Source organism: Solea solea, chromosome 19 (assembly GCF_958295425.1).
Source record: "Solea solea chromosome 19, fSolSol10.1, whole genome shotgun sequence".
Lineage (NCBI taxonomy): Eukaryota > Metazoa > Chordata > Actinopteri > Pleuronectiformes > Soleidae > Solea > Solea solea.
Window position 1 is genome coordinate 4,553,573 of NC_081152.1, and position 15,298 is coordinate 4,568,870.

At 43.1% G+C, this 15,298-nt stretch overlaps 1 protein-coding gene across 1 annotated transcript in view; it reads right to left on the reverse strand.

Moving 5' to 3' along the window:
* lhfpl2a (LHFPL tetraspan subfamily member 2a) overlaps positions 1-15,298 on the reverse strand; it is a 50,593-nt gene that overhangs the window by 23,751 nt on the left and 11,544 nt on the right. The window contains exon 2 of the mRNA XM_058617847.1: positions 4,924-5,013. The gene's annotated coding sequence lies outside the window, so the exon portion shown is untranslated. The remainder of the gene's footprint in view (positions 1-4,923; positions 5,014-15,298) is intronic.

Consider the following 15,298-nt stretch of genomic DNA (forward strand, 5'->3'; position numbering starts at 1 on the left):
GAGGGAGGAAAAGGGAATACTGGTGCAGCGGATCCCACAGGCTGCGGTTGGCAGGGAGTACACCTGCAAGAGGTGTGGAGTTGACGTGTCGGCCACAAAGACACAGAGGACTTACAGTAACACCAACTCCAACTGAGAGCAAAAGATGGAGCAACCGTGGAGAAAAGTATGAGTGTGGGTGGAAAGAAAACAAGTTCACCGATCCCAAGAGAGTCTCCTTTGGTCTAAATGCATAATAAAAACACAGCAGAGCAGTGTACACATGCACACGTGGACGTGAGCAGGCAAAAACATGCACGGCTCCGTTTGATCGCAGAGTGAGTGGTCAACCATTTCCCCACTGGAAACATCTGTTTATACAATCCGAGTGACCGGGTGTCAGTCTGGTGTGAGCGGTGAGGTGGAGCAGGAGTTACTCCAGAAGGAGGGACGGGGGTAATTCTTCAGCTGTGCTTCTGTGGAGAAAAGGCGGAGGTCAACAATCCCTCATCCGCTCGTATTGGCCTTAACACCCGCTGCAAGGCGGGACCGCTGCCATGAGGGTTAAGAAGGCGATAGAAAACAACGGCCATCTGACAAATCGCGGTCGAACCTCAAAGTGGGTGGCCGGCTGGCCGCCACAGTCTCATGTGCGTGTGGGGGAGGATGTGTGATTGGTTCACTGGATAACTATCTCATGAAAGCAGCGTTCTGTTTGTCACAAGAGGGAGTTTTATTTGTTCCTGGTCTGACTCCATCTGACTGGTATCTTTGAGCTGCAGCTTTTTCAGCTCAGGATTAAATAAACTGAGACACAGCTACAAAACAGAGATAACATCCATCACAACAGACTGATAACGGGACTATAATGATCACTACTACGGTTTCCTGGTATGCAGACCAAAACAGAGAGACTGGTTGTTGCACGACACGATAAAAAGCTGCAGGGATAACGTAGGGGAGGAGTTTTAGGGCCCTGTTTAAAGAATATACAGCCCCATTTACACCTGGTATTAGAACGAGTTTTCTGGGATGGGATATCGATCAGATAGTGCTTCACTACATGCATTTACACCTGGTATTAACCCTTTAACACAGAGCGTATCGCAGACAACACGACACAAGCGCACTTTGCGTTACTGTAATTACGCAACAGTTTGTGCTATCGGAAAAATTCCAACAGTTTCTCAAAGCTGAGAAGTTGCACGTCAAAGCACAATGTGTGTTTATTACGGTAATTTCACTCACGCTGTTGCAGGAAGCCGGCGAATCAGCTCCTTTGTCACCAAAGAAGAGAGAGTGGCCTGTTTTTGGACATTGAGGCAAAGACTCAAACAAAGGTTATTTAAAATATGTTTTACACTATTCAAATTTCAAATTTAACAAAATCTGGTGATTGTGTGCAACTACAGTGTTCTTTCTATATAAAACTTTTGGTTTTCCTTCATTTTAAATTGTTGATACACTATTTTGACATGCAGTAAATTGAAAATAACTGCCAGATATTGAAAGTTATTCTGGAAAAAATGGGAGGCACTTACTCACAGGACATTTTCTGGTCATTTTCTGGTTAAAATAAGCAAAAAAAAAGTGGTCAGGTGCTATCAGATTGCAATCCAATCACAGGAAATGTATAGTAATGCCAGGTTTTGTGGCACAAGTGCATTAGGATGTGTTCAACTCCAATGTTCCAATGCTAGTAACATGTGAACAGGTGAAGTTGCAAGAGCAGAACAAATGTTTAAAAAGAAAAGCTTAAGGAACTTTAAAGAAATGAGCCAAAGTCAGGTTTGACGTTACAAACAAGCGGCAGATGTTGATTTTTACTGAGACACAAGTGCACCGTCTCACATGATGTGCGACAAACTTACTATCTTTGAGTTTTGAAGTCTACATAGATTCCCCAACACAACACGAGTTTCCTCCGCAGGGTGGCCAGGCCTGGAGGGGCTCAGAGTAGAACCGCTGCTACTCCACATTGAGAGGAGCCAGCTGGGGAGGTGTTTCAGGCAAGTCCTTCCGGGAGTAGACCTTGGGAGGGCGACCCAAGACACCCCGAAGGATTATATCACTCGACTGGCCTGGGAACGCCTTGGGATCCCCCCCCCCGGAGACACTGGCGGAAGCGGCTGGGGAGAGTTTGTCTGGACTTCCGTGCTAAGACTGCTGCCCCCGTGACCCAGACCCGGATGAGCGGAAGACGGCGACGACGAAATATGTAAAGTCGGCATGTTATGTAGTATATATTTTCCTGATTGCATAAAAGCACAATGTGTCTTCACAACATCTCTAAATGTCCTTGTTTTGTCCATCAAACATTCAAAACTTGAAGTAACTCAGTTTAATACAATGACACGTAGATAATTCATGAAAAGTTATTTTGTTGCACATGTTCTAAAAAAAAGCCTCATCAGACTAATTATATAACTAATTATAATGGTAAGTTAAAAAAAATGATTGTGAAATGATTGTGTACATTCTTCACACCTATTACCTCTGACTGTTGATGGAGTGCGGGGGCCCCGCGGAGCCCCTGCACTTCAACTCATTTTCCCACCACGACAGATTTGTAGAGTTTGGGGGCCCTTAAGCCTAACACTGTCTCCATTATACTTAACCATTTCCAGCCCCACCTGAGGCCTGGAAACAGCCCCAGGATCCATGAAGGTAGGGGGTCGAAAAGAAAAGAAAAGCCCCCCCCCCCCAGACACACACACACACACACACTTCAAATAAATCCCTCCATGCTTCTGTTTCTTGGCCCAGACTCTGCTGAGCTGGGTGGATGGTATTCAGCCCTCTTCTTCACGGGGGCTGAAGCCATTGTTCTCGCTGTGTTTTGTGTTTGGGAAGAGAGAAGTTTAATCCCAACTTCCCTGTGGCTCTGACCTGCTGCTCCCAGCTGAGTTTCCCACTGTAACACACACAGACACACACACACACGCACAAAAAGAAAACACAAACCCCCTGCAAGCTGAGACCTAGCTGACCGCTTTATCCAAAGGGCCCTGAGGGGGTGAGGGGTGAGTGGGGGTTGCATTGGCTGCTGTGGGCACTCAAAGCTTAACCTGATACTCGGCTCAAAATCAAAAGTAAGCACCACCGACAAATGCTGGACTCCTCTCTCTCTCTTGAGTTTCAGATAATGAAAGTATCAGGTGATACCATCCCCGCTGCTCTCTTGGTCTTGGCAAAACACGTTAGCGGCATGTGCAGGAGATGAGGAGGCGAAGGACGGAGACAAACGAGGCGAGAGGCCGAGCGAATGTGAGACGCTGGTGACGGAAAGAAAAGGTGGGAAGTCGAGAAATGCAGAAGCGTGTTGAGATAGTCCGACCGGTTTCGGGGGAGTAAAGTGAAATGTGTCAGTGCTTTCACTCGCAGACAAAGAGGCGAGTGTTGAGGAGCCGTCTCTTATAAAACCCCTCAAAGCCCCTGTCCGTGTCAAATTATAGCAGGAACACTGCAGATATGGACACCACCGCTGTGCGACACCCGCTGCAGATCACAAGATCTGTCTGAATTAAGGCAGACATGACAGGATATACGACGACCGTCGCGTCTCATATTTCTAGAATTAATGAGCATCTTTGGTTAACAGCTGAGAAGATGGGAATGAGGTCAATCACTTCCTGATTAAAGTAAGAGCATTTCAAACAGAGCCCGAAGACAAAGGAGGATAACAGGAAGTGGAACGTCTCCCTATTTCGGGAGCAGAGTGACAAACGATCGCTTTGTTTGTTTGTCTTAGCGGGGGCTTTCCACTTTGCAATGACCTTCACAGGTGGTCTGTGCTCACTATCTCTCGCTGCCATTGTTTTCCTCCATGTTGGAAAAACATGCCTCCCCCCCACCTCCCCTCCTCCCCTCCAACGCCCCCCAATTTCCGACCCCGACCACAATAAATATACCAGATCGATTTCAAGAGCAAGCACAGTAGACAATGAAAATAAAGCAGGGGACTGGGAGCGGATAAAGATGCTTCAGCTAACTGTTCCCACATGGTCTGCAGACCCGTCACTGTGGATGATGTCATGAAAATAACAATCACATTTCGGGAATACTCAGAAAACTGCTTAAAAAGTGTCATGAGTGGGAAGCGCAATAATACATTTGCAAATTTGTCCCAGAAAGGCACAAAAAGAAAGAAACTCATTGGGAGTGCGTATCACAATAAATAAACATCCATCAATTGCCTACCACTGACAATCCACCATCCATTCCCCTCTCGTAGCCATTATCCATTTGTTTTCAATTTGTTTTCCATCTTATAGTCGGTACCTGGCTAGGGGGCGTGTGTGTCGTGTCATGACGTTGCGAGACCTTCTGATTCCAAGGACTCCGGGACAGCGGCCCTGATCTTACAAGGCTGGTTTTCCACTAACGGACAGTAGGAGGAGTGGATCCCTACAGCGAGCCATCACAATGACTCTGAAGCTGTTCAATTAAAATCCTGCATCGTGGGACCCCCCGGCGTTTGGTGCTTTGAACAATTGCAATAAGCCTTTTTTCATACATGATTTGAAGGTTGAAATTCTACACAGTGACGCAGCAGAATGTGAACAAGAACAAAAATGGAATTTTCATTTTGACAGATTTCTGAGTAGGAAGTAATTGACCATAAGAGAGGTTTTTAAGGCCCTTAAAGGAGTGATGATGATGATGATGATGATGGGTAACACCTGCCCAGAACAACTGGAGCCATGGGATCAGCTTGTATTTCCACTAGTAACAGGCAGCTGCCAGGAACCCCAGTAACATCATATGAAGAAAAGCAGGAAGCCACGTTTCTGTTTGTTTTGTTGGTCTGCACAACACCAAAGAGTCGCATATTTCCGGAGGAAAAAGCACCACACCGGAGTCATGTGAGGATGGACAAAAGGAGTACAGATGAAACTGAAGGGGAAAAAAAAAACACACAATGTGTTACGACACAACACCAACCTCTTGCATGGAATCTTGGGTCGAGCACACGGACAAATTTCTCCAGTTAAATCCAGATGGTGCGTGAGCCGTTTCCCGCTCCCTCACAACCTGTAGAGACAGTAGAAACAATGCAATGAGTCCAAATCACTAAACCATACCACCTCCAGAGAGCAACCAGAGTTCAGTCACTGCTGGCCCCCCCAAAACAAAAATGAGCATCATTTTTCTCTGCGCTCATCGGTATTTTCCATCCAAACCTCAGAGTGAGGAGCCACTGCACCTGGAAAAGCTTTTAAACTGTTTCATGTGTTCATTAAAAAAGACAGACGCTGATGTCGGCAACACTCATTGGATATTACGAGGGTCCTTTAGGGCAAAGCTGCAGAGACAGGACAACAGAATGCACTGCACTGTGTGTACTTTTACGCAATTCAACCAGGCAGGATTAGTCATAAACACACACCTATTCATGATGAGTCTCGCTGGTTAACGGAATGGAAAACTACGCCCCTGATACCAATCCGAGCAGAGTGGAGTCGAGCTGAGCACCATAAAGAAAAAAAATTAACCTAAAACCTTTAAGATACACAGATTCAAATCACTATTTTATGTCAAAATACTTGTTTTTCAGTCGCCATGTCATTGATCTCACACATCAATAGATGGATTTGAAGATTATTTTGATAATTGTCTGTGTTGGATTAATTTTGGCTTCTCCCTATGTTACGCATATTTGATTTTTTCTTTTTATGCCGGATGTCCTTCCAGACACAACCCTCCCATTCATCAGGGCTTGAGACCAGCACTGGAGTACACTGGGTTTGTTTGTCTAATTAACCCAATCAATTGGGAGCAATGGAGATTGAGAGACACCCCATCCCTGGACCTGTTGGGATTTGAACAAGCAATCTTATGGTTACAAACCAAGTTGCCTTTCCTCAAGGCCATGGGCTGACCTTTGAAAATAATAAAACATTCTAAATATAAAGATATTATAACTCTGGGTATTGTTCATGTATTTGTTTCACTTGTTGTTTGGGCTAGTTATTGATGGAGATTATTGGTAATTGGCGGGGAAGTAGTTCAGAGGGTTTAAGTTTGTGGCTGTGGACGAGAGAGGCTGTGTAAGCCGGCGATGGGTTCTATGGGAGTAGCTAGTTAGTTGGCCACCCTGTGTATGTTTCCCTGGGGACACCTCAACCTCGGGGTTAGCTGTTGATGCAGCAAGGGAATGAATCCTGGCTCTCCACCGTCCAGTTACACTACTGCAACGCCACAATATGTTAATGATTTGGAGACTCCCTGAATGCTACCGTATCAATAAAGTGCACAAGACACTGATCATTCCTGTTTGAACTGAAAACTCAATGGAACCATTGACACTGTTCAAACATCTTTGTTCAGGTCACTCTGCCCTTGTTATCCTAAATCCACACATACATCAGACTGTAGATCATTAACTAATGGCTGACTCTCTTCCCATTGACTCTTTAGGCTGACGCCCCCGTTAATGGATTGTGTCCAGGAATAGCAGCACTCAGCTCAGTTAACAGTCAGCTCAGAAGATCTGACATCAATAGTTCCAACATTAACAGGATTGCAGAGCTTCTTACTAAACACCATTACCACAGTGTGTGGAGACAACTGGTGTCTAGACCTGGGGTCGCGTTACTCGAGAATTCTGCATCATTGATAGATTTTTTTTCTACCATACTGTCATTTTGAGGGCGAATTCACACACAACACCGTCAATAACCACCTGTAGACCACCTGGAACAGTGGTGCCGGCAGCCGTAAGGATTGGGAAGTCCCACATTCAGAGAGTCTTGCCGAGTTGTGATCACTTCCTTCAGAGAAATGTTCTCTGACTTCAAAACTATAGCCGAAGCGGCCATGGTGATTCCAGTCTCAAGTGTGGCAGCATTTCGTAGTTTCAGCCTTCAGAAAAATAGTCGCAGGAAGTTGTCTTTTCCAGACAAAGACACAACCTAATGACAATCTCCTCTGCAGCAGTCTTTCTCTGAAGTGAGCACCAAGTTTAAGTCTCTACAGAGCAGGAGGAAGGTTTGAGTTAATTAAGCGCAGGCTGCAGAAGGACAGCTGTTTCGTTTGCTCAAATTTTAACTGTGATTGTCTAATTCTGTATCTTTGCATCATTAAGAAATCGTGCTGCTGTGTTTTAGTTGTTTTTGAAAATTAAACAATATTACGTAGACTATGTGTCATTATCATCTTAAAGAAAATCTAAATGAAAACTATATTTGAAAATGTTTTATTGTGATAACCTATAATAAAGTTTACATATTAGTATTTCCATTATCTTATTATTATCATCTTTAACAGCCACAGATGCAGCATATAGCAACATAGCTTTGAACACTCTTAACCCTGTCAGCAGAGCAGAATATCACATTAACCGATATGACATTGGATTTAAATTCAATAATTCTACAAAGTGCTCTTTCTTTACAACAGTTGAGCATCCGGCGGGATTCAAATACTGACATCAGTCTGAACCGGATCTACTCTACAGCAAAGGCCTTGATGTCTGTGTCAAAGACTCCCTGATAATAAAATGCAACATAGTTCAACAAAACAAAATCAAAACCAGCATCCAGTTTATGAAAAGTGGAAAAAAAAGAAGCAGCATTTTGCAACAATAACACTGGTATAAGCCTGAAATAATACAATTCTACGCAGCAGCGTCAGCGGGATCACTATGAAATACTAATAAACAACATACCAACCACACAGCGAGCGCGCAGGCTTTTAAATCTGAGCTGATCCATTCAATAAAGTTTTCATACAAATACAGACTTTCTTTTATATTTAGAGCCCTCACTATCTTTAAGTGAGTCTGACAGGTAAATGCACGCCTGACTTGTACCGTACTGTCCTAAACTGAACCATACCATGATAGAAACACATGGCTCCATTTCTAAGTATCAGTTGAGCAACGCTGTCCAAAAAAACCCAAGTGATGTCCAACCGTAATGATATGAGTTGAGTTACATTCTTGTTGGGCATTTTGGAAAAAACCTTTCAAGCTGAGTAGAGTTTCCCCCCAAGCATCACAGTCCAGTCTATTTTGGCACTAAAAAGCAATGCTGAAAATAATGCCCTAACATGAATTAAACATGGGAATACCTCTCCTGTTAGAATGAGTTAGGAGTCGCTGTTTGAAGCTCAGCTGTTGAACCGCTCCACAGCTGGGGGCAGGCTATTATGTGGTGACATGGTGGGGGGGGGGGGGGGGGGGGGGGGGTGTCTGTAGGTACGTTGGCTGCTGCCAGTCCCACCACAAAAGGCTCTTTCTTATAGTAGGGGGCTTTGGGAACAGGATGGAAGGGAAATATGTGGGTTGTTAACGTTTAAAGAAATAGTTTTTTAACATTTGGTTACATGGCTTCAGTGCTTTCCTGCTAAGACTTAGATGACAGGATCAATACCCCTCTCATATCGGTTAAATGTGAGGATACAGCCAGCAGACGGGGAGCTTAGCATGGCATGAGGACCAGAAACAGGGGCTTAGCCTGGCTCTGTTCAAAGTGTGAAACAAAAACTCTGTTCCCTAAAGCTCAGTCATTAATGCATCACATCTAGTAGTTCAGTCTGTACTATTTTTACCATTTACCATTAAACAATCAAGATCGATGTTTACGTGGACACAAGCAGTCGAAATGAGAATATGTCATGTAAACATGAGTATCCAAAAACTCGATTTCGATACAGCCCATTTGGAAACATATTTCATTCATAACAAAAGGTATAAGCTGATCGTCATTCAGATCGGTGTTTGTATCAACAGTTGATTAGATCATAACTGCCTGGTTTGGTGCTATCACGTGTCTGAGCCACGTAAACGTGACATATTTCCATTTTGTTACTGCTGGATTGAAACATGGCAGGAGCAGGAGCAACAAACTGGTCAGGGGGCGACACAATTCTGCTTCTAGAGACTTTTAAAGAGAACTGTAGAACAAAATAATTCAAAAGTTTACCAATTACCAGGAAGGGCCAGGCTGGAGCCTGAGCATTGGAGATAGAAACAGTGTTAAACTGTTCAAACCTTGTCTGTAGGTATTCTCATTAGAATAGAGCTGCAACTAACGATTATATTCATTGTCGATTATTTTCTCGGTGAATCGTTTGGTCCATAAAATATCAGAAAACCTTAAAAAATGTTGATCGGTGTTCGTCAAACCTGGAAATGATGATGTTCTCAAATGTCTTGTTTTGTCCACAAACCAAAATGATTCAGTTTTAATGATTTCTTTGTTGTCCAGGGCAAAGAAATGAAGAAAATATTCACATTTAAGAAGCTTAAACAATCAGAAATCTTGTTTTAATCATGAGAAAGGCTTCAAACCGACAACCGATTATCAAACTAGTCACAAACCAAACAGGTGCTGCCGTGTTGCGTTCAATGTCGCCGTTACACAGGTACGATATCACACTACGTACCTCGCTGACACAGCCATCAATACCAGGACAATGGCTGTCTTTGAAGCTATCATACGGGGTATCACCACTGCTACACCACAGCCCATAATCATACAATGTAATCCAGGCTTAAGGCATCCGACTACAATGTTCAGCCAAGAGGTTACTCATTTTATTATCTATTTTGGAGAGGACCGCACCGGTTTGTATTGGACCGCTGTAGAACCAGCCCTGATAGTTTTCCTTAAACTACTGTCAAACTCTTTTCCATGAAGTGTTTTTGTAGCTGCATTGTGCAGAGGAGAGAGTGAACAGTTCGAGGTTGCGTCTGCATCGGTTTGTGACACATCAAACAGCTCCTAATACACCCAGACAGCAAGGGAACCAAACATTTGCCCACTGCCGTCGCCATATGTTCTCCTATCATCGCTTGTGAGGCATGTGTCGAAGAGAAAACACTCTCATTATTAATAATAATAATAATAACCAGCTCAGGAACCACATCCCTCAGGCTAACGTCCACAGCGCAGGTGTTACATGATGCCACTCGGCAACGGCTGCTTCTGCATTCACTGGAACAAAAAGGATTTTCTGCAAGCGCGAAATGCACGAGCGAGGGAAGAAGCAACTGGAGCCAAATACCAGGCACACAAATCTGAAAAGGTCAAAACACAACATGAATCCACAATTGTGAACCACATGGGAACATCTGGAATTTACAAAAATGACATATTGTCATTGTGAACTGGGTTCTACAAGTCCTGCTATCTTAAGACTGGAACTTAATGGGCATTGCAGCTGCTGTGTGCTCATACAATAAGAAACAGATTTGACAAACAATGACTTCATCGTTGCACTCGGCAGCCTGTGTGTGTGTGTGTGTGTGTGAGTGTGTGTCACTGGAACATTTTTACAGGACTAGAGAACTGTTGCTGCATCAGCACCACAGCAACCGCTCAGTGGCAGCACATTAGATGCAGGATCATACATGTGAGACAGGGGGACTAATATTTCTCAAAACACAAACCTCCGTTCGTGTTTCCGCCCTTCGCCGTGCAAAATCGCAGGGAATGTGCCAAACGCGGGGAAGTAAAACATGAAGAATGGATAAATCAAAGCAATTATTGTTCCTGAGTATAATAACCATTGTCTGTTCTCGCTCAGCTGGGCAGCTGGATCACATTCACCACACATTATTTTAGGAGCCAGCGTTGAGACAGAGGGGCTTTGAAAGCCTTGCCAGGAGCTCTTCAAAGAGAACGAGGGAAAAACCGTTGGGTTTCTGGTGCTTGTGCAACTTCCGCTTTGAGTTTGGATGCAAGCATGACCTGCTGATGGCCACAGGGGGGCTGAGACAATGGTGTTTCACTCCCCCAGTGATGACTTAGAGTTGCTACAGCGGCACGAATGATGTTTGTGATGACACCGGTGGCAGATGTACCATGGAGACTCCTTTTCCAGCAATTACTCCATGATTTCAGTTGGAAGAAAACAAAAGCAGATTTCACATTTCAAGTTGCCAAAGTGAAAAAACAACAAAAACATATAGGCTACTGTTAGATTTCCTCAGCTGTAACAAATCAATTCAGCTTGTAGGGCGGACAATAAGTATCACAATATTATTTTATTTTTCAAAAGTAGTCAAATCAATCACAATCTCCTGCAATTTGTTCAACTCAAGAGAGTGACAGGGCTAAAGTGACCGTGCACAAGTCTAGATTTGTTGTTTTAGCAATGGTATATGGCCACACAGTATCATCTACATACTTAATAAGAATTCAGGCTAAAAAGCTTGGGTTAAACACAGGATAGAATCCTCAGCAGTTGTCGATCCGTGAAGGAAAAACAATCGATAATTCCAAATTAGCATTACTCTTCGGTTGTAATGTAAAGATATTTCGTCAATACAAGCCTAATATGATGTGATAAAATGAAAGATTAAATTGTTGTTTCACTCCAATGTTGTGCCGTTTGGCTTAAATGTAATTCTTTTTAGTTTCTACTCCGTTTTGATGATGAAGCATCTTGGCAAACACAAAGGGGAAGCACCAACCACAGTTTGCTGGAATCTTCATTTTCCTCAGTCCAGTAAACAATGTTAAAACTTCGTACACATCGTTCCCACCAAAGAAGTCTCAATTTTTACAGTTTGGCTGACGCCATCTTGGTGTTTTGAAACCAAAAGAGACCCATCTTTGGATGAGAGAGTGAAGCTGATGAAGAAGTGATGGGTACATCTGACTGAGAGCATCAGGGACTGACAGGTCACTGTGTGTGACACCCATTACCAATCACACCAAAGCTACACATGAAAGCATTCCATGCTGGGACCAACAAACAGCCAGCATGTACATGGGCTTCCCATGTGGGGCCCATGTTACTGAAACCATATGGGACTTGCATAAATTGCCCACTTAGTTATTGCCCTTTCCAGGCTACCTGGAAATGGCCTTGAAGTGGACAAACAAGGGCAGGGCCACCATGGAAACCATGGACAAACCTGCTTGGGACCCATACTGCCAGCCCTGAATATATAACCCTAATGGGGCCCACGTGGACATGCTGGCTGGGAATTTACAAAATGCTGTATCGAAGGCCTGAAACTGATCATAAACTCTACAGGAAGATGTTTACCAAATGAGAAGCAGGCTAATTTTCCTCATCAACTAACATCAACTAAGTAGACTTCTTTTTGCCACAGGTGTCAGACAATTCCACGTCGGCTTCACTTTCCAGACCCAGGGACAACTTCCATTTTCTGCTTACAGTCTATAATCCCAACAAAGTAAAGCAGTTATAGAAAATTATATAATAATGGTGATTGTGCACAGATGTGGACATTTGTCTTTGGCTTCGCAGGCTGATTCATCGCATAAATACAATACAATAAATGAATAAGATAACAAAAGCTCCTCTGCACGCTGCAGTTTAACCTTTCCTGTGCATCCTGAACAACTGGCATTACATTTTAACAGCAGATTGAAAGACCCTGACAAATAACGATGAGATTTTTTTTGGTTTAGTGTTTTTATCTCTCTCACATCCACTCCTAAAATTCTTTAAAACAATTAACTGCACATGAAATTTGATCCTCGGTGATATCACCCCCGTTTGCCGATGACGTTACACTGCTTTAATGTCCACTTCCATCTCCTCAGTTGGGCTCTAATTCCTCTGACACAGGCGCACACACAACCCAGCTTTTCCACTTCCACAAAAAGCACTTAACACTGCAGCACAAGCTGGGCCATTTAGATAGAGTAGTGTGTCTGTGTGTGTGTGTGTATGTGTGTAAAAGTAAAAACACAAGGTGTGTTTTACTCCCTCAGGCACACACTGATTACATACTCTGCACTAATGCAAAGATTATCCACACTCTATCCAATTTCCTCTCATATATACTGTACATATATATATATATATATATATATATATATATCTGGGTATGTGCGTGTGCTTGTAAAGCAAAGACTGCACACAGAATGACATCACAGAGCGGTGATTAGACTTGTTAGCTCAGTGTGAGACACAACAGATGGCCACATGGAGTCACTCAACGACACTGGAAGAAGAGACGGAAAAACGATGACTTTTAGCTTGTGTGTGTGTGTGTGTGTGTGTGTGTGTGTGTGTGTGTGTGTGTGTGTGTGTGTGTGTGTGTGTGTGCCATTTTGTTTAATGAGAAGAGGTGAAGTCATGACTGAGGTCTCGCCCTCTCTCTCTCTCTCTGTATGATAAAAGACAGGTGTATTAAGTGCTCTGTAATGTGGATAGGAGAGTCATTTCTCTGGAGTGGATGCAAGCCAAGTCTCTCCTAGACTGTGATGACAGACATAATAGGTGAAGAGGATTCTCTCACACACACACACACACACACACACACACACACACACACACACACACACACACACACACAGGCGCATGTGTGCGTTCTGTGGTGCAACATTACTCATGCAGAATGCGTCTAGGAAAATTGGGAGCTGTGTGGTGCAGTAACAGCAGCAGCTGAGACTGACATCAGAATCAGATGTTTCATTTAATCGCGATTTTATATATATATATAAATATATATATATATATATATATATATATACACATATATATATACACACATACGTGTATATAATTTTTTATCATACCGCCCAGCACTAATTGTTACTTTATATCATGGTATTTTTCAAAATGTCAACATTTTTGCAGGGTACAATATACAATACCAGGTATTTTGTATGCATGACCATGATTGAGTGCTCCAGCGAGAGAGAGTTATAGTTGAGTGCGTTTGTGCGAGTGGTCAAGCGCGAGAGAGGAAGCGACGCAGCTGAGTGTGTGTGTGTGTGTGTGTGTGTGTGTGTGTCTGTGTGCACGAGTGGTCAAGTGCTTCTTAGTGTTTTCGGCCACAGTCCAACATCATGCAGCCGCCTTGCTTTACTTAGCGCTGTGAGGCTTATGTGTTTCCAGAGAGTGTTATGTGGACCTGATGAATCAGAATTGTGTGAATTAATCTGATAATGATTTGAAAGTAGCAGACATTATAGACATGTAGCTCGTTTGTTTTTTAAAGTTATGCACAATTATTAATTAATGAATCCTAACTTAACTCAACCAGAGCCTCAGAGGAAAAAGCTGGTGCTTATACCTGAGAAGTACTGTATGTGTGATCACACACATGCACACACAGTACAAACTCAGTTAAAAGATGAACGGGCGTCATCTTCCCCGTCTCGCCTCTGAACCCGTGAACCTGCAGGTTCCGCTCAGCGTCTCAGGTCGTTGGCTCCCAGGAATCTGATGGCTCTGCAGTAACAAGCCAGTTACGGCCTCTTTAAAGTATCTAACCATGCTGGGACGCGGATAAGATCCTGCAAATGTTTACATAATCTGGTTAAGTGCCTGCCTGCCGTTAAACTGTCTCAACTGAGCAAAGTACACACTCCTGCAGATGCATTTAAAATGAGGTGTTTGCAGCCCACACACTGCATTTTAATGGCAAGTTCCCGATGATTTATTTTCCTAATTAGTTTAATTCTAGTTACGTCTTGAAATGTAGATGCTTAAAAAAGGCTAAATATAGCAGCAAGACAACCCTGGGTTAACTTTAGTGAGCTGTTTAAAACAAGTGTTAGTGTTGTTTTGGCATTAAAATACTGTATATTCAGTACCAACATATATATTAAACTATACTATGATAGTTTTGATTTAAAACTCTCTGGTGTTACGTCCACACTACTACATCTTTGGGTAAGGCTGTGTCTGTTTTCCACACTGTTTTCTAAAGGTTTATAAATGCCGCACGCTCTATTTTAGTTTGAAAACTCCGGCACAGGGTTTAAATCTGGGCAGAGAGGAAAAGAGACCCATGGAAATGATGACGCATTTACCCATATTTTTTCCTCGTTGGTTCAAATAAGATGCGACACTACAATCAGCTGACTGAAAACTGCCATTAACATTTATGCTACATCCACACTTCCACATTTTCCTTTAAAAAAATGCTTCAAATCTACTCCAGAAACCATACTACCCTGAAGCACCGAAAACAGAGAAAGTTAGAAATGCTGCCAACTCCAGCGTAGTTTGAAATAATGTGGATCTGCATTTTAGTGTGGACGATCAGAAAACAAGAGCAATGAAAATGATGGGCGCAGTTATCCACATTGGCTTTCTGATTGATTCTTATTCGCCAAAACTCAGCTGTCAAAAAGTACTTTCAACTCACTGCTCTTACTAAGGCAATACGAAAATGAAATTCTTGTCTGGACACAGATCCTGTTTGTTTGAAAATGCTAGTTTTCATAGTAATATAGAAGTAGCCTTACATTTAGTTTCACAAAATTGACATCATGTTCTACTGAAGAAGAAGAAGTCTAGAAGTAGTAGTACGGCTGTAGCCTGAAGTAACTCCAAGATTCAGAGCTGTGCAATGAGGGCAGTTAAAGGTACTATATGC